Source organism: Ahaetulla prasina, chromosome 4, assembly GCF_028640845.1.
Source record: "Ahaetulla prasina isolate Xishuangbanna chromosome 4, ASM2864084v1, whole genome shotgun sequence".
Classification (NCBI taxonomy): Eukaryota; Metazoa; Chordata; class Lepidosauria; order Squamata; family Colubridae; genus Ahaetulla; species Ahaetulla prasina.
In genome coordinates, this window is record NC_080542.1 from 49,559,117 (window position 1) to 49,582,023 (window position 22,907).

General features: G+C 38.3%; 1 protein-coding gene across 5 annotated transcripts in view; it reads right to left on the bottom strand.

Annotated features, from left to right (window-relative positions):
• Positions 1-14,234, bottom strand: part of GJC1 (gap junction protein gamma 1) — a 26,417-nt gene extending 12,183 nt beyond the window's left edge. The window contains exons 1-3 of one of the 5 annotated variants that reach the window (XM_058181268.1): positions 14,098-14,138; positions 11,864-11,933; positions 10,926-11,109 (exon numbers count right to left, since the gene is read on the bottom strand). The gene's annotated coding sequence lies outside the window, so the exon portion shown is untranslated. Of the gene's footprint in view, positions 1-9,959; positions 10,203-10,925; positions 11,110-11,863; positions 11,934-14,097 lie in introns of those variants that run through there. The other 4 variants (XM_058181270.1, XM_058181267.1, XM_058181273.1 and 1 more) reach the window with 4 other exon arrangements.
• Positions 14,235-22,907: the final 8,673 nt, after the last annotated feature.

Sequence of the window (22,907 nt, forward strand, 5' to 3'; positions counted from 1 at the left end):
CTGTCCATCAAAAACAAAATGGAAAGAATATCAAAACATCATGTACATATTCTTCATCTATTACATGACAGCTTTTGATAGCGTTGATCATAAGAAGTTACGGAGACCCCTACAAGATCTGAAGCTACCAGCATATCTGGCTAGGTTGGTGCAATCACTGTACACAAATTAGGAAGACATTTTGTGAAGACCCTATGAAGACACTGATTTGTTTAAAATAGAAAAAGAAGCATGTCAATGTTGCATTCTCTCACCTTTCTTATTCAACCTTTATATCAAAGTGATCATGAGGAAGCTAGAGCTTGAAGAATCAAAAATCAGGATAAATATAGGAAGAAGAGACATGAATATGCTGATGATACAACTCTCCTCTCAGAAACTAAAGAAGGCCTGGAATAGAAAATTAAAGGAGAAAATGAGAATTTTGGTCTTGTTCTAAATGTCAAAAAGACCAAGCTCATGACCACTGCAAGGAAGGCAACCTCAAAATAGACACTAATATTGAAGAGTTAGAATGTGTGGAAAAGTTCACTTTCCTAAAATCACAGATCACTCAAAGCAGTGAATGTAGCCCAGAAATAAAACGTCAGTTTGCAGTGGATCACAGAGCAATGATAAACATGAGCCAAAAATGGAAATACAAAGACATCAGCCTAGCAACCAAATATAGACTCTATTGTGTTCCCCGTATTTCCTATGGTTTCCTATGCTTGTGAAAGTTGGACCTTAAAAAAGCAAGCCAGGAAGAAAATTGACTCATTTGAACTGTGTGCTAGAGAAGGATCCTGCGTATTCCTTAGACAACGAAGGTAACTAACAAGCAAGTACTGGAGCACATAACACCGGATATATCACTAAAAGGCATGATCACAAAACTGCATCTCATTTATTTTGGCCATGTCCTATGAGGGAATTCACTGGAGAAAGCAAATATGTTTAGAAGAATTAGTGATAAAAGTAAATCAGGCCGCCAAAGTACATTGGTACAAAAGTACAAGAAGTGTTGCAAGATTGAAAGATGTGGAGAGACTTGGCCCATAGAATTGCCAAGAGTCAGACATGATTGAATGGAAAACATCACATTCTTCATTCTCCCCTAAAGCAATGTAGTTTGAAAATATAACATTCACATTTTCAACATGTAAAGTACGAAAAGAAATGACTCTCACTAGAGTTCCATCTTTTAAGGAAGGTAAACAAACTAACAATCTATTATGGAAAAGAGGAGATAAACTGAATCCTGCTTGATCCTAAGAACATATCACTAAGCCCTAATAACAAAATTGGTCCTTGCAAGGATTAGAGTATCAGTTTAAATAACAACCAAAAAAACAAAACACCCTGAAGTTTGCTTTTGGAAATTAAAAACATGAAATCACTTTAGAATGTGCTAGTCGATTCAAGTTCAATGCCCATATATTGAAACAACAGAATATAATATGCATAAAGAAACTGATTTCTGCTTCTATGAAGAAAAAAGAATAAAATCAGACCCAATCACTTATGATATATGCCACATTCCTAATGAAAATGTGGTATGAGTGAGCTCATCCATCATCACGGACTGAGATATCATCAGAATGCTGACGATACCCAGCTGTACATGTCTACCCCGGTGGATTAGCAATGCCATGAACATATTTTCCCTGTGCCTAGAGGTTGGAAACTATGAGGATCTGGTTAGGGCACAACAGGCTTCAGTTGAACCCTGGCAAGCTCAAGTTGCTTTGATTTTTGGGGTTCAGCAATTCAAACCTAGCCATATTTGGTGTTAGACAGACCCAGTGTACAATTTAAGGGTTCTTTTAGATTCACAACGGCTGCTCAAGAAATAGGTGACAGTTGTGCCTAGGAGGGCCTTTACACAGGTTTATGTGGTGCACCAACTAAAGCCATTCCTAGATGATGCAGGCTGTTCAATCACTCATGCTCTACACACCTCCAGATTGAACTACTGCAATGCCCTCTATATGGGGCTTCCTGGAAGCTTCAGTTGCTATAGAATGTAGCAGTGGGCGCAGTTACGTGAGCTCCTTGGACAAAGGAGTATTGGCTGCCAGTCTGCTTCCAGGTCGAATCCAAGATGCTGGTTTTAATCTTTAAAGCCCTTCGTGACATGGATTCAGGCTATTTGAGCAACTGCCTTTCCCTGTTTACATCAGTCCATCCTAGCAGATCTTAGAGAAGGTATGTTGCAAATACTTTTGGCTGAGGATCTATATTTGATAGGTCCTCGAAGATGTTCCTTCTCTGCTGTGGTGCTTGCCTTAAGGAATAATCTTCTCTCCAAAATTAGATTGGCATCATCCCTTTTGATATTCCAAAAGCTCCTCAAATTCTAGTTTTGCTGCTAGGCCTGGGGCCCTCACAGAATCACAGATTTCTCAAGTTGAGGGGGCCATTATTATTTTCTTCAACTATGTGATTTCCAGTTTTTAAGGGTATTTATTACTATGGTGTTTTATATTTGTATTTGCCATTTTTGTATTTTTTATCTATTGTTATGTCCAGCCAGCGTTGCCTGGAGTGAGATTGATGGCTACATAAAATTGAGAAAGAGAGAGAAATAAATTTTGTTTATATATTTTTGTGTTCTCATATTGGAACAATCTTTATGTAACAATTCTACTGATAGCCACAGGTTCTGAATTCTATGTAAGGAAGTTAAGAGGGCAGATAATCCGTCATATGCTATGCATAAATCAAGCCTGTTCCCCCAGAATTATTATAGCATGCATTGTTGGTAGAAAGCAGAAGTCACTATTCAATTAACACTTCCAAACTGCTTTTTTTTTTTTTTTTGGCCTTCTTCCTCAAAATAGGCTTGAACCACTCTGCATTCCTCACACAAAACCACTTTGTCTTCCATGGCTTCTCTCTTGCCAGCCAGAGAATAAAAGCATAGCACTGCAGAAGTAGCACCTAAATCCTTCAGGCTTCTCTATCTGTGCAAACAGCAAGAAAAGCAGACTACCAGCTTTCTGGCAGATTCATTAAAACTTTCAGACACTAGAAGCTTTTGTCTCTTTCTTTCTTTTTCTTTCTTTCTTTTTCTTTCTTTCTTTTTCTCTTTCTTTTTTTTCCTTCTTTCTTTCCTTCTTTCCTTCTTCCTTCCTTCCCTCCCTTTCATTTCATACTTGTTAACTGCCCATCTCCCTCGGATTTACAAGGCTCTGTGAGTTGGAAGACCTATCTGCAGAAATATTTTATTTTAAAAAAGTGGTTCCATATAGTTCAAATAAGCAGGTTTTTAAACTAAAAGGCATATCTTAAGAATCCAGTTCTCACCCTTGAAAAGGTAATCTTTCTGCATTTAAAAATCTTCAGCACATTTTACTCCCAATCCTATAACTTTTTGAGTTCTTTATTAACTCAAACCAATGCTTTGTTATCAAATTGTTTAAACATATTTAAACATATTTAAATCTGTCAGCTAAAGTGGAGTAGGTTATCAATATTGCATGTATGACCTGTCCACTGGCTGATATGGATATGAGCAACAAACCACGAGTAAAGGTTTATATATTGGGTTGCATTTTCCTTATGTCAGTATTTTGAAGCATCTGTTTGGATATAAGCAAATAAAACATTTTGCTGCCTTATGACTCCATAGGGAAATGTCTCTTGGATTAACTCACCTGATTCAAATTTAAACTTGCAAGCATACACAAAGCTCCACCCCCATTTTATTTATAGCTCAGGAAGAAGCCCCAATTCATAATACAAGTTCAATCTACAACCCATTTAATTAATTCTATTGTTAATTCACATGTCTGATAGGCAAGAACGTGAACATTTTCTATTCGATAAATTGGGAATATATAAAGAAATCTTCCTTCTTTCCTTCCTATCTGAAAGGATCTGAAAACAGATATCAAAGCAATGTGAATGACTGGCGCACATTCAGAAGTCAGACTTCAGAATAGGTCTTCAGAATAGGTCTTCAGAATATTTTTTTTACTTTTTTAAAAAACTTTTTATTAGAGAAACAATAAACTTGCAATCTACCATATTAATTCCAGGACTCCTATGCCTTTTTTTTCTCTATAGACATTACTGGAAAATCAACAGTAGTCAAGGACTCCAAAAATATTTAAAATTTTCTGTTAACAGTCGAGCCTCAATCATGATCACAAACGTATGTTTTAAGCCATTTGAAAACCTGTTCTTTAAAAAGTTTAATATTAAGTTCTATTATGTCATTAGATCTTGGTAAAGCAGAAGCCTCAATCACAGGCCTTTGAAGTTCAAGTCTGGATTTTAAAATAAATCATGAAAAAATTGAAGTGTCAAAGCATAACTATGTTTCAGATCATAGCAAAATTACATTGATGAGTAGTATTTTGATTATTGACAGGTTTTTAAACTTTGCAAAAGTAGGAAAAAGACACTATCACATCACAGTTGAGCCATCATTATGGAAATTCAATACATAATTTTTATTCATGGCTGGGAAGAAAAGGGTGGTTTTTAAAAAGGAAGTTATATACTGAAATAATGAGCCATTCATAGGACAAGGGTAACAACTACCACAAGCTAGTCTTTTGTGACGCATATGAAAAGACAGAGCATCTCAATTCTATTTGATGTCTCCAGCCTGCATGGGGGAGGCAGGGCATAGGGCAATGACAACATTAGCACCATTTATAAAGCATTTTTGTTCTTTCCCCCCAAGATTATGAGCAATATTCTTAGAATGTACGAGGGCTTTTTGTTCAAATGTATTCATATCCTTTATTTCCATGCAACAGCCCTATGATTCAACATGAATATACTGAAAATGTAGATCAGAGATTCAGGCTAATCAAGCAGCAATTACCTTATGATCATTTGTGAAATCGTGGTGGCGGAAAGTCTTAAACCAAACAGAATTCAAGATTCACAAAACTCCTTGAAACCAGCATGGTCTTGAAGGACAGAGAGAAGATCTGTCCTTCAAGTGTGGTATAATTTATCCATCCATACACAGCATTACTGGCTGAGGAAAGTAGATTTTATTGCGAGGGCAGGGAAGAGGAAGGTTTGACATGGGCTCGCCGTTTTCACAGTAGCTCTGAATTTCTTTTAAAAATATGCACTTTCTTCTTTACCCTCTTATTGCCCAACCTATTCACACCCAGAGGCAATACTAAGTATTCTGAGAATTTACTTCTGACACATAGGATTCAGCAACAGACAAATCTCAAACCGTTTTCTTTGCTGGTTTAGATCAACAACACATTAAAATTAGTGCTAACCAGCTGGTCATAGGAAACACAAGCAAAGCACAATGGTGGTTTCCATTCTTGGTTGTTAAGTCCTTGTATATCTGCTGTGGGAATAGTTTTCACTGCTACTTATCTCTATCAGATCTATTCTCCATACCTATTTTGTAAGATTTATGTGCAAGTCCAGTAATTTCTATATACCATTGTATTTTGCACGGCCAATGGCTTCTGACAGTTACTATCCCTCAAGATTCAAATGCTATTTTTATAGACATGTGTAAATACAAGCTATAAGGAATTCTTTCTACAGCAATTAAAGATACATCATGTGTTCAACAGTTCTTTCATATTTTTAACAGTATATTTCTCTGATAGCATTGTAAGAATTTGTGGAATGAAATAGCCACCCACAATAATGATTATGTTATTGGGCCCAACCATGTGGGCATTACGTATCTAATACTATTTCCTTTGCTGTAGGCCAAGTTCCCTGCCCAAAATGATTTTATTTGCTTTTATTGAACTAAAAAAAGACTAGAATGCTGCAAACCAAAACTGCAGCCTCAGCTTTATCTGTATTTACAATGCATCTGAGCTCTACAAAGATCCCACAGGCATTCTTAGAAAAGGATGAGTGGCTGCAACATAGTGCTTTATTAGAAGAAAGGCCCATTTCCCCTCCTCTTCCTACCAGGCAAGATAAATTGGGGCAATGTAGAAGTATCTGGGGAGCTAAGGGATACGATGGAATATTTTGAGTGGTAAATACAGTTATTTTACATATATGCATTTCTTTTTGCATACTAATTGGTTATTTGTTTAGGAGTGAAACACTTCATGGCAATCATTACATATTCTCCAAGTTCCAAATGTGTTCAGTAACCCCCAAAATTTGAAAAACATTGATTCATAATGAGTTGACATAATTATGACAGTGTGTATCTGAGTAAAATAGGAAGGGAGATTAATGAGCTATAGGGCTCTTCGGCAATCCGTATTCAAAGAAGGTGATTTGGAATCCATGGGGCTGCTCACATAACATCTGTCAACGCTCCTTAAAGAACCTGTCATTCTTCTTGAGCTTTCACATATTCCTCTCATGAAAAACATTTGAGTTAAGGAAGTGTGACAAGTGCCTTGTAGTGAACTGCTTTTCCCCCTATGAATCCTGGCTGCTGCACAATTCTTATAAGCACTTTTCCTCCCATACAATACTTTAATTCAGGGACATTATAAGAGGTCAAATATCTTGACTTTCTTAATTTATCTTACAAACTAAGCCTAGACATAGTCCATTTATTTAATTTCAATTCCAGATTTAACACTTATGCAAAAATAAAAATTCATTACTTGGTAAAATTAAACATTTTCAAAATACCAGCTATAGAAAGCAGGATTATGGTATAGCCATATCTGTAAAGTGATCTAACATCACTAAGGATTCTTTCAAATCCATTACTAATCCCAGAACATTTACTATACTATCAGAAAAGTGATTCTAAATTTAAATTCCTCCTCTTTATGGTTTAAGTAGGAAAAAAATCTCCCTCCTTTATTATATCCTGAATAAAGTCAAGACAACTCTATTTTAAAGTTGCATTGTCCAAAGGAAAAACTGAGTCATTTATCTGGAAAATTAATAATTATAAATGTATAGTAATACATTTGCCAGATGACATTCAACAGGTAACAAATTCAGAAGCTTAAAAACATTTTAGAGGTGTTCTTAATAACAGGGCAGTTGACTTATAAAAGCAAAATAAAATGCAAAATTCTGCAAATAAGGAAACAGTATGAATCAGCAGCAAAAACACATAGTTGTACAACTAGAAGACTATCAGTGCTTTACTTTTGTGCTAATGAATGTATTCACAAACTATTTCATATTATGTATGGAATAGTTATCTATCTACAGTATTTAATATACCGAAATTCAATTGGGCCCCAAATCTATCTAGAATGTAAGACAAACAATGGGTTCAAACACATCTTAGACAATCATGCCTTACGCCCAATATTTTTAAATATCTTCATAAACGATTTAGATGAAGAGATAGAAAGTGAACTCATCAAATTTGCAGACAACACCAAACTGGAGGCAATAGCCAACACTCCAGAAGAGAGGCTCAAGATACAGAAGGATCTCGGCAAACTTGAATACTGGACTCTATTTAATAAAATGAAATTCAATGGTGAGAAAAATAAGGTTTTATACAAAGGCAAGAAAAACCAAATGCATAGATATTCAATGGGCAATACCTGGCTCAATAGTAGAAACTGTGAGAGGGATCTAGGACTCCTAGTGGACAACCATTTAAACATAAGCCAGCAGTGCGCTGCAGCCAGCACATAAAGCTAGCACAGTCCTAGGCTACATTAATAGAAGAATAGAATCAAGATCCTGTGAAGTATTAGTACTCCTTTATAAGGCCATGGTAAAACCACACTTGGAATGTTGCGTTCAGTTTTGGTCATTATCTAAAAAAGACGCTAAGATTCTAGAAAGACTGCAGAGAAAAGTACGAAGATGATTAGGGGAACTGGAGGCTAAAATATATGATGAATGATTGCACGAATCGGCTATGCCTAGTCTAATGAAAAGAAGGACTAAGATAACATGATAACAGTGTTCCAATACTTGAGGAACTTCCACAAAGAGGGAATTAATCTATTCTCCAAAACAGCTGATGGCAAGACAAGAAACAATGGATGGAAACTAATCAGGGAGAACCAACCTAAAAATAAGGAGAAATTTCTTGATAGTTAGAACAATTAATTAGTGAAACAATTTGCCTGCAGAAGTTATGAGTGCTCCATCACTGGAGGTTTTCAAGAGACTGGCAGCTATTTCTCTGAGATGGTATATTGTCTCCTGGCTGGGCAGTGGGTTGTACTAGAGGACCTCCAAGGTCCTTATTGTTTTGTTACATCTCACCAAATTATAATGTTGTTTCATTTTCACTTACCATAATTATGGGAATTCAGTAACTGCAGTTCATAATTCATAATCAGTGTACTTTCTAAACCAATAAACCATTATTTTTTAAATAAACCATGGTCCAATAAACCATGTTTTAGGTCAGTGATGGTGAACCTTTTCAGCACCAAGAGCCCAAAACAGAGCGCATGCACCTGGTCTTCAGGTTCCTAGTGCTTCGGCACATGCAAAGATCACCTGGTGTTTGGGTTTCTGCCGTTCCGGCACGCATGAAGACCAGCTGGCCGGCAGGCATGTGCGCACCAGAAACCTGAAGACCAGGTGGCTGGCACGCGTGCCTACAGAAAGTGTGTTTCATAGGTTTGCCATCACAGTTTTAGGTTAATGTGTGAATCCACTGCACAATAATTTAAACCAGAAAGTGTGCCCCCAAAGGTTTGGTCTGTAACTTGTAGCATGGATTAATTGGTATAGTAGCAAGGAGTCCCAGGAACAACCTCTTAATACCCTTTAACAAAGAGCATCTGCCTTAGGCGACAGACATTGACTTATGCTTTAGGAAAAAAAATTTTTTTAACATAGCCAAGGCCAGGGTGATTTTTGACCTTGTATGATATATATTGTTTTATATTATTATTTCCCAATTTGAATGGGTGGTATTTACCTTACTATGTGATGGTTGTTTTTGAGGTTTGTACTGCAATCCTTGGATTTGTTGGCAATTGAAGCAGCTAATTAAACCTTAAACAAATAAGGACTTGCACACAGCTAACATACATTTAGACATTCATTTGTGAAAGCCTGGGTTAGGGAAACACCTTAATTTTTAGATATTGTTCTAAACATTAAATACATTTCTTGAACCCTAAAATCCAAGGCACAGCTCATCACTGGTTGCTTTAAAGGTATTCCCTGTGGTTCTTAAGATTCCCAAAAAATGATGTGAAATTTGCTATTAGAGTGCACTTTTCCTCCAATTCTTCCTTTCTTGACAGATAACTGTGATTTTTCCTTTCATTCAGAATTACAAGCAAACTTCAAAAATCTGTTTTAAAAAAACCAAGGAAGCAATAAGATTAACAGCACATCTGTGTAAGAGTTAGGGAAACAAAGAAATCTTTTGGAAAAAAGTCCAGCTTTGGTTTCAATTGAAGTCTGAATCCTAAGCTTATAAGCTAGCAATACAAAACATTGATAATTTAATGGATATTAGTGCTTCTTTTTTTCCAAACACTTTGACTGTAAAAATAGTATCTTTTTTTAAAAAATAACTTCTTAAAACAACAACTTACATGCCCAGTGAAATGTTTTGAAAAAATTAAGACATAAAAAAGGTCTTTAGTCCATTATGTCCAACAATTTTGGTGGCATACAACTCATTGTGATAAATAAATAATAAATAAATCCAGAGAATTAAAATGGTAAAATAAATTTATTTTTTTCTAAGATTTAATTTGTCACTTTTTTGAATATCCAAAAATCAGGAATAATGTTCTGCTGTAATAGTCATCTATGTTCAATAACTGCTGTTTCTTCAATTATTGATATGCCTTCCACAAAAACTTCGATTCAATAAACATTTTTCGAGCAGTGAATTTAAATCATAAAAGTTAACTGTACAATTTTGCACTATTTCAAAAGACAAGAAACTAAAGATGTGCAAACCAATATATTCCTCAAATTAACATATAACATATATTTTAATGTTATTTTAAAAGAAAGCAGAATTTCAAGCAAGTTGCTTGAAAGATTTACATTGCACCTAATTATTTTTTTCCTTTAAAGAAACAGATCCACACTGTATAAATACTTACAGTCAGCAGCTACTTACAGTCTCCAGCAGTTTCCAGAAGGGTAAGAAAAGAAACTCAGCCCCAAGAAGTCATCAAGAAATATGTGATAAAAAATGACCCACAAAACAAGATGTTGAACATAAGGATGTTGCCCAAGGAAAACATTCTTGAGAAGGCCAAATGCTTTCTGGGCTCATTAAAATACAAGTTTTGACAGCCACCGAGATACGTTCTAAGCCGGCTATTGTTTGAGACAACACAGCACAGCCCTTTTCTCCTCCCCTTATTACAGTGCATGAACATTATATGCATCTCAACCATTCGCCAGGGGGACATTAAGTTCTGTTTTCACAGTGGTTTTTGAGTAATAACAATGTGAATGTGCAGTCCAATCACTTTGCAGATGTAGACTTGCACCCTCCTAAAACCTACAGGTCAAACTGATTATTTCATTAAAATAGTTTGGGTCATATAACATTTTGTTCATATTTTTCCCCTTCCATTCTTCTCTACAATTGAAGGAAATATCTCCTTTAACTGTCAAAGACTGGAAAATCACAATGGTAGTCATTAAGAAATTCCACTGAAATAGTGTCTGTAATCTTAAGCATTTTTGTTAAGAAATTTCACTGAATGAAGTGAGAATTATTTCTAATCAGGTCAGATAAAAGTCAAAATTAAGCATCTTTGTTTTAACCACAAAACTTTTTAAAAACATTTTACAAAATTAATGTACAATACAGTGAAATAATTATGAATATAATGTCTATTTAATAATACAGAGGTAGGTTAACAGAACTGACACTTGATCTCCTCTGTAAAATTCAAACAAGATGTTTCATACAAATGAAAAACTAATCATCATTCTCTTAATGGCTATGATTCCCTCAAACAGTAAATAACTACAACTGAATTGAACTGACACTGATTCATCTTTAAATGACTTTACAAGTATGTATTTCTTTGCTAAAGATTTACAAAACTTACTAATTCAGGAACAGAACAATTCTGTTTCCCCTCTGTCCATGCTGATGCTCCTCAGATCATGCAGTTCCAGGGACAGTGCAGCAGTTTCTGGAATAAACTCTCCAATCCAACAGGCTGTGCATATGTTTTTTGGGACACAGAGTGTGTGTCCCAAACACAGTACACTGACCTAAGACACAGCTCCCTGACCAAAACACAATTCAATTTACGTCAGGAAACTGCAGAACTATGTCTTGAAATAGCATGATGGGAAGGGGGAGGGAGAGGGAGAACAGTTCCAGAGTTCTTCAGAACATTTCATTTGCAAATCTGTAAATTTTACAATTCCTATTTGGTACTAAAAACTGTGAAATGATTCAATTTTTAAATTAAAATTGTAAATTAATTGCAGTATTATGGCATACACTTTTTAAAATTAAATCTATATCTTTTTCTGAGTGCTGACGAATTTCTTCTGATCTTATATTGAATAAGAAGGCCTTTTTATAGAAAAATATTCCAGACTAGTGAATAAACCATTATTTAAACCATTAAAATAAATCTTTCTTAGTGGTTTAAACCATGACTTACAATTATTTGTCAGTCAGTGCAATACATTGGTTAGATGTAGAAGTAGGAATACCCAATCAACTGTGAACCATGGAAACTCACTGGCTAACTTTGAGAGTTATTATTTCTCAGCTAATCTACCCACCAGGTTGTTGCTGCAAGAAAAAGTGGTAAAAAGGCTAGATATGCAACTTTGAGTTCCTAAGAACAAAATATGAAGACATAAATCTAATAAATAAATTAATAATAATCAAATCTAGATTGGCATGATATGCTAATCACTGAGCTTAGCACTTGATAAAAGTAGTTACCAATTTGCACTTATTCTGGGTTACAGGTTATAGTTTACTTTACCATGGAGATTCATGTGGCTAATCACTCTCTCTCACCTCAACCAACTGCACAAGACTGCTATAGTGGGGAAAAATATGAGGCTGGTACATTGTCATGTGCATTCACCTTGAACAACAAAAGGATACATATCTTAAAGGCAAATAATTATAGCAGAAAACCAGATCACTTTGAAAATACAATATCTATTAATTAAAAATAAATCCTGTTTATATTTTCAGAATCATCTACAAGATGGGTGTGTCAAAATTTGAAAATGGCAGATGGAGTATTATACATATATTGACTCTGCATGCATGATCGAAAAAAGTAGGCTTGCAATGATGCTGTTTGCCATCTTGCCAATGTTAACTAATCCTAATATTGACCAATATTCTGTAAATGCCAAGAGGCTGCTACTTTATTATTGAATCCCATGTTTGCACTGATCTGAAAATATGTATGAAAAAGGCACTATTTCTCTATGGACAATTATAAAGAAAAATGCCAGTTTCACAAAGTTTTTGTACAAATTTCAATATAACCTTAAGATTTTAAACAGAGGACATATATAAAAGGACAACTGAAATGGCCAAACACTACAGAAATGTATAAAATAAAAATGTTACATGATGATGGAAAGAGGGCTATCAAAATACTTTTGTACTCTATTTTATAATGCAAGAAAATGGAAGCTAAAAGATCAGAAATTTAAGACTGAGTAAAGAACGAACTTCTTCACACAATATGTAACTAAACTATGGAATCCAGTATCAACAGATATAACAAACGGTTATCAACTTAAGAAAAGAAGCCATATTCAAGAAGGATAAAACCGTAAGTATTGGAAATACTGTATTAAAAACATTATTTAGCATACCAATTGCAGGGAATAAAACTCTTATATCCTACTTTGGGGGTTCCCAGAAGCATTCTTTGGCCATTGTAAAACATGTTCATTGACACAAAACTCTTAACTTTTTTTTTGAGTATATTATTCTACAAAGTGGCATGTATACAAGAGTGGTAGTAATAATTACATTAATCATCATAATTAGCATCATTGGGATAATGTATGTTACCATCTGCACCTATATAAAGCAAGACTGCCCTTGGTTTTATTCAGAAAAGGCTGGTTCATCATACAAGATACTGCTTAATTTGCCTCTCCAAACGCAGCAGAAATACCAACAAAGAATGCACTATCTGGAAACTAAAAAATAGCCTGCACAAGTTAAAGCTTATAAATAGATTCCCAACTGAATTAGGAATAAACTCATAGCTGGGTAAACTTGTTTATAAAAGTTTATAGATAAAATCAGATTTCTACATTTAGAAGCAGCATAACTCACTTTTGTTACTAAAGCTATAACGGTGCAAGGGCTAATGAAAGAAATTAGTGAGCTGGCTGGACTAATGATCTGGCTCCATATAAGCCAGTTGCTTGCAGAAAAAAGGTGGCCAAAACTTAAAAACCTGGATCTGATTCAACAGGATTCATCTCTTCTCTACTTCTCCACTTTCTTTCCACTTAAAATACACTCTGTTCGGATCGCCAAGAATCACCCGCCTTTATATCTTCTATTCTTCCTCGTGGGTAGAAACTTCATCCCACTCTTCTCTTCTCCCTCCCACCACAGCAACACCCCCTTCTAAGTTGTCCTTATCTGTTCTCGATTTTGTTTTATTTGTACCATTTACTGTTCTATAGTAAACATTATTGCATCAGTATTATCATGTACTGGGGCACTTGTCGCAGGCCCAGAGGCAGAATATAACCCAGATAGCAACAAGCCCTTTTCCTACTTCTGCCCTTCTTTGATTTTAACAACTGAACCTCGCTTGTTGTTGTTTTAACGTTTTGGCTACTTAAGTAATATTTCCTTCCAAGCATCGCCTCCGGCCCATTACATTTTCTTTAATCTGATAACGAAAGATTCTATGGAACGAAGTTCTGTTATCCCGCCTTTTGCCTCTGCTTCGCCATTTCCCGGCCTTTCCGTAAGTACTTTAAAATGAGCGGGTCCCCCTCGCCACCCCTCAATGAAACTTCAAAATATCTCTCAACTGTTTCTGTTCACCTTCAAGAACGAAAACAAGACGTCTCCGCCCTCCCCCTCAGGCGTCAAACTTTGTGGTACCCATTCTTTAAATCTCCCCATCCCCCAAAGACCCCAGTTGGAATCTCTAGCCTCCCCTATTTCCCACGTGGCGTCCCGTCCCGTCCCCCCCCCCAAACCTATCTTCTCGCCGTCTCTCCCGCTTCCCCTCTACTCTTTGCTTCTGGACTCACCCGCCTGTCTCAGGCCATGTCATCGTGCGCGGATGGTGGACTCCTCTCCGGATCCTGAGAGAACGAACCGGCCACCCCTACAAGGCCCCGCTTTTTGAAACTTTTCTAGTGCTCTAGACACAACGAGCAGGTCCGGATACGATCTCCCAGGCGTCCTTTCCTCCCTCCCTCCCCCGTCTCCATTCCCAATGAAAATCAACGAAAAAACATCTGAATCTCTTTGCAAAAAAACCCCTAACAAGCACAAAAGTGAGGTGATAGTTTGGTTCCTCTTGATGCACTTAACAATACGAAATGCTATTCAGCCTTGTTTGCAGAACTGTTTATTTGGGGGAGATTTGCAAAGATTGCAGAAATAATAAATAATGCAAAGTGCAATTGGTAATTGATAATTTTTGTCATTTTTATTTTTGCAAACACACATCCAGAAAATCTTTGCATTTGTGTAATCTCAATAAATGTCTTCTGATATTCAGCAGTCTGTCACACTGGAAAATTTTCACTCCTTTTCTCATAACATCATCTCCTGAGGCTGCCCAATCAGTCACAGTATCCTCCACTCCTCCGTCCAGTTTGTCAGTGTTGTTTTGTTAATGAAGCATTCAAAGCCCAAGCCAATCTTTTCCTTTCCAAACCTATAGGCAAATCAATGCCTCCACTTTCAGAGATTTGCCACAGCATGGTGATTGGCTATTTATATAGATTAATTTTGAGATAGCTTGCCTCAACCTTCTCCCATATGATGTCTAGATTTTCCAGCTAATTCATCTTTGTTAACAATACGTATTTATCAGGTTTGTATTTTGATAGCTGAAGCAAAGCCAGTATGTACTTCTCACAGTCCCCACATCATTTTGTTTCCTTGTATCAGCCTAAAGGCATATTGACATCATGCTAAGTTAAAATATGTTTTTAGTGGGCATGTTGGCTTGACTTATTATAAAAATCCAGCCATTGTGGTTTGTAAATCATTAATTGTGACTTAGGTCATTGTATGCAGCAATTGCTACTTAGGCAACAAAGTATAATGAATTAATCATAGCTTAGTGCATTTGTGAATTCAGCCATATCTTTACCATACCTCTATTTTTATAGGACTGCATGTGTCCCTTAAAATGTCTTAGATTCTATACTATTGACTCAAAGATGCTGGTCAGAACCAATCCTTCCATTCCCCGCCCCCCATTAACATACAGCCAGAACTGGTGAAGCTTCTTGGATTATAAGCAAAATGTCTTCTTCCTCTTCAAGGGAAAAAAATATGCCTTTTGAAAAAGCACCTTTGAGACAACCATGACCTGGATGGCTGAGAATGTCCATAAAGAATCTCCATAGTATTAGTAATTTACATCCTATCCAGATGGCTATTGCTGTACCGTTTCAGATACTGCACTTCACACAAAAGGAAACTGAGCAAAGTGTCATCAACAATTTGGGAAGAGACATCCAGAATGGAACTGTTTAAGAAATTATATGGGCATTTCTTCTCCCACTGAAATGACTTCAAAATTATTAACAGTTTTTCGCTTATTTCCCAAAGAGTCTCTTGGAAATGAGTGCTGCCTAAATAAGACTGAACTGTTGCAAATGATTTTTTATTTTGGTGTTATTGTCTTATATTTTTAGTGATGATTGTTTTAGGATAATGTTTTTATGTGTTATAGTTTGCACTGCAATCCACCACAAACATACCATGCCAAGCCATGCCATGCCATACCATACATACACATACAGTACATATATATTGAGGGAGGTACCTTTGTGTTGATTTCTGCTAGTGCTGGAACTAGTCCTGCCAACAAAATCTTCTTGGCAAGATTTTGGAAGTGGTTTGCCACTTAATACATTTTTCTATACCAAAGTAAAAGGACAAACAGGTTCAAAACTGGCACCAGTTTGAGTATGGAGTGATTGCTAGAGAACTGAACTCTGGGGCAAGCCTCAGGTCCAAACTTAGACACTGCCATTAAATTTTGTGTGGCTTTGAGGCAGTTACTTTCTTTTACCTCACCTACCTCAAAAGGATAAAATTGTTCTGAGTATTAGCCAAGTTGTCTTGGGTTTTTGGAAAAAGAGAGAATTGAAATTATATAAGTTTGCAAAAGCAGCTTTTTGAGTATGCCAGATTATTAATAACTAGCCATTCTTTGCAGTAAAATGCAGCTAATTTTTCACTTGTTTGCTTTGTGCATAATATGAAGGAAAACTGAAAGGAGCCTTTAATCAAAGTAGTGTGGGAATAAGTGACTTGGGTAGAAATAAATTGCAGATTTTGCTGAGCCTGAGTGCAAATTAAAACCTGCATTCTATACATCCTTAGAAGCACATTAATTGACTGATAGGTTTCAAAACTCAGCGCTGAGCCCTGACATAAATCAAACTCTGCTCACAATTTCTAAGACACGGAATAACTAAGCCGTCTATTAACTGCACTACGGCCATCCCCCTGGCAGCAATGATCAGAGAAACTGAAACAGAATTTTTCTTTTTTACCCCTTTCTCCTTCAGCAGGCTGTCCCCCAAGAAGTCTATATTTAGCGCAGCTGCCCAGTTTGTGCCAAATGCTCTGGGCAGCTCTCAGATATGATGCTCTGCTTTGCTCAAGCAAGCCAGCCTGTCTCATCAGGGATCACTCATAACTACAAAGTGGCCAAAGGGCTGGCCCAAAGTCACCAGCTGCTAGCCAAAATTAAGACTTAAACCATGGGTGGATAGCTGGGGCAGAGAGGGCAAAGAGTGTAGCTTTTCATGAAATGCACTCTGCACATAATGACTTCACTTTCAACTTTCAACATGCTGTAGGGAATCCTAGGTTTGAAAATAGGTCTTTGAAACCTTAAATATTGAGCGGGGAGCCAAAAGAGCTGAAATACCAAGGCTCCATGATTGGATTCATGCATGACAGAAAACCAGGCTTCTTCCATTAAGCCACTTCCAAACTGTGTGAACTTCAAATCCCTAAATCCCTAAAACAAATGAGTCGCAGCCACAAAAAGTGACACCGGACCCAGGATAACACACAACGCCACCACCAATCATCCTCACCAGATTCAAACCCAAACCCATCCCACAGACGAAACACAACCACCATCCAGAAGCCAGATCATGCTGGCACCACTGGCTGCTGCGCCCCCCTCTGATCCCCACACAAAACAAGCTGACACACACCAGGAACACATGACAAGACCTCGGACTGGGAGCCAAACCAAAACCCGGGATACTGCATCACAGGCATCTGCTCAGGACATCACATCACAGAACTCCAGAGGCCACAACACCAAAGCTCAGGATGTTACAACACAACCTACCACCCAGGATGTTACAGCACAAGACTCAGGAGGTCACATTCCCAGAACTCAGGACATTTCCAGGAAGCCCATTACCACTACAGGAGGTCACATTCCCAGAACTCAGGATGTTTCCACATAGCCCATTAACCAGGTCATTACAACACAAAAGACTAATAGGCACATAACTAGGACCACACCCACACAGGATGGTACAAAACAGCCGACTAATCTGCAAACACCCACTCCATCTACCAGTCAAGATGCAACCACACAGCCAACCAACCCGCTTACAGCAACACTCCCCATCTCCCCAACAGAGATGGCAGCTCCAACCACGCTTTGTTCGCACAAGCACGAAGCTGAAAGCACCAGCCTGAAGATGATGAGTGAGACCTCAACAAAACGTCACCAAGATACTCCAGGCTTCAGCTTCGTGCTTCTGGGAGCAATGTGTGATCGCAGCTGTTTCTTCCTTTTAACTGCTAGAGGGGGTTTGAACTGATTGGGTGGGAGCTTGGCTGTGCTCTGATTGGATGGGGGTTTTTCTGTGCTCTGATTGGCTGGGGGTGTGTCCTGTGTTGGTGGGGGCTTGGTTGTGCTCAGTCTAATCTGTGCTGCAGAATAACCAAAGACCTATATATATATATATATATATATATATATATATATATATATATATATATATATATATATATATATATATATATATGTATATATATATATATATATATATATATATATATATTTGTTTTCTGAGGTTTTCACGGGTGTTTGTATGTAGGTCTTTGGTTGTTCGGGTTTTCTCCCGTGTAAAATTGGAAGTGTCTTGGCGACGTTTCGACGAAGTCTCATTCGTCATCTTCAGGCTTCAGCTTCGTGCTTCTGGGAGCAATGTGTGATCGCAGCTGTTTCTTCCTTTTAACTGCTAGTGGGGGTTTGAACTGATTGGGTGGGTGTTGCTGTTGGTCTGCAACAATTATTTGTTGTCCTAGGTTCCCTGTTAATGTTGTCCTGGGTTCCCGCAGGAACGGGTCTCAGCCCTCGCTGAGACAATTTAGTGGGTCCTCGCAAGGACGAAAGAAGCCAAATAAAAGACACCACACCAGGAGTTCTTCAAAATGAGATAGCACGAAGAAAGGGTTGTAAAAAGAGATCCCCCTTAGATCGCAACAGTCTCTTTTATTATGCAGTTTTAGCAGGGAGGGGTAACTACAGCAATGAGGGAATTAGCATATAGAAACTTAGCTATACCAATCAGCAAGCGTTTAGAGTATACGTATTAGCAAAATACCACGTGTTTTTCAGGAAATCATGCGTTTTACCTGAATAGAAACTCAACTCAGGAATGTAAAACTAACTCAGGCAAAGGTAGGGGCCCAAATCAGGGAGAGCAAAACTATGCATCTAACTCAGAGAATGTTTAGCGGAATAGAAACTTAATTCAGGGAAACACTATTAATCATGTCTGTCATGTAGCACTGAAAAAAGTCAAGTCAAGTTCTCCCGGCTGTGAGGCCTAAGAAAACCTGAACCAATGATATATCCATATGTCCTCTGTTTTTATTTTTTAAGATGGGTAAATGATATATCCATATGTCCTCTGTTTTTATTTTTTAAGATGGGTAATATTCTTCTAAAGCTATGACATCCCCAGTGGATCCCCCCTCCGGGAGACCCCGCAGGGAGTCAGTACACTTTTTCAAAGGAATGGTTCCCGATTCAGAGTCTTCATCAGCCTCAGAGGCTAATTCTAAAAGAGGTTGTTTATATTCATTTTCAACAGTGTTCCTTAGCAAGAGGACATCATCTCCAATACTGTTTAGTCTTTGTTTCAAAAATGCTAGAACTCTCCCCATGACACATGGGCCAATTGTACATGCAAGGAGCAACAAAATCAGAGGACCAACTAGGGCAGAGAGGAGGGTGGTCAACCAGGGAGAGAGATTAAACATTCCCTGATACCACGTGTGGGATTGAGAACGCTCTTTCTCTCTATCTTTCAATCGGGTATTTAATTCTGCCATAGAGTCAAGCACAACACCAGAACTTTCAGTGTAAAAACAACATTCTTCTTTCAAAGCTACACACAGACCGCCCTGTTTTAAGAATAGCAAGTCCAAACCCCTTCTATTTTGTAACACAACTTCGGAGAGAGAGGTCAGGGAATTTTGGAGGGCAACCATAGATTGCTCAATGCGTTTGAGATCAGCATCTATTTCAATACTGAGCCTGCGGATGTTTTTGTCAGCCACAACCATTCCTGCGATTCCAGTTGCAGCACCAGTGGCTAGTAGTAACCACCTCCCGTTTAGTTCGTGGAAGGTATTGGGGTGTTTCCATGCGAGAAAAGAACTCATTATTGGAAAAAACAGACATTTTAGGGAGAAGATAAACCTGAATGCAAAAAGCGTGTTTTGTGTGTAAAATGTCTCCACTGACACACGCAGTAGCACCCGTAGAGCAGGCCCAAATAGAGCCATTGGAAGGAATAAAAAACTGACCGTTTAAACGTTTGGAAAGATCTGCAGTTGATAGAGTAGTGTGTATTATAGTCCACCCTCCAGTGTCAAGTCCTAGCCTTTCTTTGGACAAGTATATTGTGCAGGAAGTATAGGCATCTGAGGAGGCATTGATACAATAGTGAGAAAAGTTAGAGGGTACATACCCAAGGCAACAACCTTGACCTTCAATTGAGGATACCGTTATAGAAGAGTTAGACCACCTGCAACCAGTATCTGAGGTGCTATTGGTAAAAGGTAGGGCGGAACCTATGGCCTCATAAAAAGGGGGTTGAGAAGACAGACACAGCCAACATCTACTATCATTGTTAGGAAAAGTACGGGCTGCTACAAGGGCATCATGCGCAGAGGAGACCAAGGACACCAACGGATTGTTGCTTTTAATCAAGGGCTGTAAAAAGGGCGAGTTGACTTGTTTGTTTGGGCCCACAGGTGGGGATGTTTCTAAGGACATGGTAAGACGAATTATGAATATATTTCCTGGATGTCTGTCGACCTTCCCCCCCATCTTTTCCCTTTAATCGGAAGATTCCTTCCATGAGATGTAAAAGTAACAGTCATAGGATTGAGGCGAACGCCGCAGCAGGCCCAATTGGAGCAGGATTTAAATTGTTATCAGGGCCTAGTACAGCTTTGATATAGTCAGTAGTATAGGGAGCAGTCCACCAAATCTTTCCGGTTGACACACATTGCCAGGACTTGCAATACCAATCAGAGATGGTCCCACATTCATCTAGGTGGGAGAGATCAGTAAGATGTCCTGGGCAGATATACAGGCCTGGACCAATTGACCAGACGTCCCGAGGGGAAGGATTACATTTTGTTTTATGTTTAAATCCATGGGCGCCGACCAGCATTTCAGCAAAGTCAAAGTAGAGTGCAGGAAACCAAGGCCACAGAGTTCGATTAGAGATGGAATGAAGGACGCCTCCTTGGAAGTCCAAAATAGTCCAAGTATAATTTGCGGGACGATGCAGGTTCTGCTGTGCTCCGGATAAGGAGCGCTGCAAACGAAGAGCTGCAGGGGTAGAAACGTGGGAAGAGGGCAAGAAGCGAGATACGCCAGGGGAAAAATGAGTAGCAGAGAGAAGGGAAATTTTCATGTCAAAAGATCTTTCTTGCTTTGGGAAAAACAGGGAGCATGCATAAGTGCTGTAGTCTTCAGCTGAGATGTTAAAAATTAACAGAGAAGTGGAACAGGGAGAAGATATAATGTAAGTATTGTTAGAGGGATGGATTGGATATCCATTCTTTAGCCATGTCCACTGAGCTGGATGCAGCAAGGGATGGCGTTGTCTGCAAACAAGTTCCGCACGACCCCCAAGAGGGGTTAGTATTCTACAATGAGGAACTCTTATATAAGCACTTAAACGTTCAAGGAAAGTACATTTAGGAAGAGAGGAAGAGGCATTAGGGACAGAAGAGGCAAGAGAGATCAGTGATAGGATCAGAAGGATCTTCATCTTTCTTTTTTGGTTGATTGAGATGACAGGGGCGAACACAGCGAGCTGGAACCCACAGGACTCGATCAGGCAGTTGAACTGCAGCGTAACCTTTTCCCCAGGTAATCAATTGAGCTGGACCTTTCCAAGCTGGATCCGGAAGATGCCTATAATATACCAGAGGACGAGAAGAGGGGAGGGGAGGAGTGGAAAACTGTCTCGAGGCGGCAGTGGAGGCAGGAGATCCGGTTAGATTAAGAAAATTCAATGAATACAAGCAAACATTTAATACATTTTGCAACGCCGGGAGTGTCGGGGGGCTGATGCCTTTTGACCCCAAGTGTCTGTCCAAGGCCTGTTTAAGAGTCAAATTCGCTCTCTCTATAATGGCCTGGCCCTGGCTATTGAAAGGAATGCCGAATTTATGGATTATTGACCAGCGATGGCAAAATTGTGCAAAGGCAGAGCTCGTATAGGCTGGTCCATTGTCAGTTTTTAGAGTTTTTGGACATCCCAACGTTACGAAAGTCCGAATAACTTGTTTTGCGGTTTCACCCCTTTGCAAGGTTGCCATGATGAAACCTGAATATGTATAAAGGATGGATATTGAGTTACATCCATTTGCCATAGTTGACAGGGCACTGTTCCTCTGGGGTTGACCCCCATCGGAAGAGAGTTACCTTGGCGGCTGCAAGTAGGGCATTGATGTATGATCAGATGCCTCAGCAGCCGTGAAGCCAAATTGTTTCATGAGCGCCTTTTTGTTTTGATGAAAATAGGAGTGACTGTCCCAAGGAGAGACAGGAGAAAGTGTCAAAAGAGGAGGCAGAGGCCGCAGCGTCTGCTACATTGTTCCCTTCCTGGAGAAAACCAGGAAAAGGTTGATAGCTACGTATATGTGTAACAAAATAGGGATGTGTACGTTTGTAAATGAGAGACTGTAAAGTTGTGAAAAGAGAAGTGAGATTAGAATCAAGAGAAGGGGACAAGTAAGATTGAAAAATAGTTTTTACTATTTGAGTAACATACTATGTGGAAGACAGAGAAAATGACAATCAATCAATAAAAACCCAACTCCCACCCTTTTTATTCATGTGTGGAAGTTGGTCACTAACAAAATCCATGCTATCAAAAACTTCCAAAAACAAACCACATTCTTAGCAAAATCACCTTCTGTCTTACTTTACACATACTTTTCTAACTTCCTAAAAGTTTCTCAGCACTAGTAACTCTCTCTTCACATTCTGTAACCTTCTAACTTATCACATCCTATAACTTTCTAACTCATCTCTGAAATAGTTCCTAAAACAGGGCACATATTGTGCTGCTAAAAAAGAAAAAGAAACAATACAAACAGCAAATAAGGGGCACACTGAGTCAGATTCAAAAAAGAAAAACATGGCGGAAGCTTTGGGTGAGTCTGTTTATGTGGAAAACCTGAGTGCATTTTCCAAAAAACAGATTTACGCTTAAAAAAAAAAATGCATCCATACATAAGAAGATAGCCATGTGTCTGAAATGCTGTAGGGTTTCCTGCCTGGGCAGGGGGTTGGACTAGA